Below are 2,178 nucleotides of genomic sequence, written 5' to 3'. Positions count from 1 at the left end.
TTGAAACCCAGTTTCTACAGTTGCTTTAGCACATTTAACATTTTTTTAAATCAAATGAATAAGATGTCAGTTTTCTTTAACTGCGTACTTCAAATCACTCTAATTTACCAAAAGCTATTATTTGGGGCCTGTCACAAGAAATTTTGCTTACCTTATTAGTGTGACCTGAGGCAGGCTTCAAGAGCTTTTATTGCTGGATACTTTTCAGTTTAACCAGCAAAGTGAATCTAAGCTGCTGGGCTTGCAAAGTTACTACTAGTAAGCTGCCTAAGCTTACTTAAAACTGAGACATTTGAGGGAAACAAATTTACAGGCATGATTCCTGACTTAGCTTGTTGACCATTATAATCTAGTGTAACAGGCACTAAAGTTATACCAGGTATGGAGGAAGCAACTCTGTCTGCATGGGATTACAAAATCTTTCAGTGGTGACCTTCGAGCTGGAGTTTGAAGGACTAAGAACTTGTTTTCAGAATGAATAATAGCTATGTTAAGACCTTTTATGAAATGTGTGTAAATATGAATAGCCTTTTGAACCACATGCTAAAGTTTGAACTTCATCGTGTAGGTGGTGGAGGAGCCGTACAGGGTTTCGACTGGGAGTAGCATTACCAGATTTTTGTGTTAGAACGTTTGCTGTAGCAGCACCGTGGAAGATGAGTGAAAGAATAAGACTGAATTGTCATCAGACTAGTTAGCTGGCTTCTGGTAAGGTCCAGTTGACAGATGATAAGCTGAGGAAGGCTTGCAGAGCAGTTAGCATAGAAAAGGGGAATTTGAAGTGTTTACAAAAGAGAAGTGAGCTCCTGCCTCACACATGGGTGAACAGACAGGTAAGTGAGTTTTGAAGTCACTTACTGGTTCATTATATGAGCCCTGACTCCACATCTGCTGTGTCTACGACCAACGCCCTCATTTTTACTTTACTGATTTGACAAAGTATTTAGTGAAAGAACTTTCTCAGCTGCATTTTACTTCATTTTTCTTCATTTCTTGTTATCTTCCTCCCATCCAAGTACTAACCAGGTCCGACCCTGCTTAGCTTCCGAGATCAGACGAGATTGGGTGCGTTCAGGGTGGTATGGCTGTAGACCATTTCTCATTATCTTTCTTTCAGATTTTAGTCTATAAGAGTTCCAGCGTGCTCCCACTAAGCAGCTGAGTAATTAAAAATAATAAAAGATAGCATTTGATGCTAAGTTGATTCTTTCAGCCTGTTTCCTTTAGGCTTTTTGTGTTATTCAAAATGGTTTAAGTGTAAAAGGATGGCCTTTCAGAGGCTACTGCTAAGACGAAGCATTAGAAGACAGTAAATAGAGCAGCACATAACAGATTGAAGGTGTCCAAGAATTTCTAAACTCAGCTAAGTTTACCCCCATGCAGAGGATTAGCTCTGTGTTCTCCGATACGGTGGCCTCTAGCCATGTGTTGCATTTGAGCACTTGAAATATGGCTAATGTGCCTGGTGTTGTAAAATTTTTTTTGTCGCTAAACAAAACTTGATTATTTTTATCGGACCATATTTTCCTTTAAGTGTTGCAGTGTTTAAGATAAGGACCCATTGCATTGCTTGTCTGTATTGCACATAAACGGGTCATCAGTTGATGTCAAAGAATTGATTCCATTCTAACAATGTTTTACTACTAACCAAAGCAACATTTTAATGTGTTTATCTGAATATTTTATGCAGACAGCAAGAATTACTGTACCTATGTAAATCCTTATTAGTAATTAAGGTACCTGTGTTCATACTAAATTATTTTCCTAGTTTACAGAATAAGTATGGACAAGTTATTAAATTTTAAGATCAGTTCTGATACAGAATTGAGTGGAAATGCGGAGCAGGTTGTACAGCTGGAACAGTAAAAACTAGGTCTAGCGGGTTTCAGAATGAATGACAATTGCAGTTTGCTGCACCAGAGCAAAAGAAGAGAGTCTGTTTTGTGGGAAAAGATACAGGTAATAAAACAACAGTAAGACATCTTCTTAAAGTACATATTGAATTTAATGTTTCCTCTCAGTGGTCAAAAATAGATGAAATTAATCACCTGAAATCAGAATTAAATGTCCAACAGAAAGTTTTTAAACAATTTTGTAACAGGATGAGATTGTAGATTTGGCCAGCTATAAAAGGGCTTGTATTTTTGCACAGAAAAAAATATTTTTCTAATAGAAGGT

Source organism: Propithecus coquereli, unplaced genomic scaffold, assembly GCF_000956105.1.
Source record: "Propithecus coquereli isolate 6110/MARCELLA unplaced genomic scaffold, Pcoq_1.0 Scaffold689, whole genome shotgun sequence".
Classification (NCBI taxonomy): Eukaryota; Metazoa; Chordata; class Mammalia; order Primates; family Indriidae; genus Propithecus; species Propithecus coquereli.
This window is presented reverse-complemented; position numbering follows the sequence as displayed.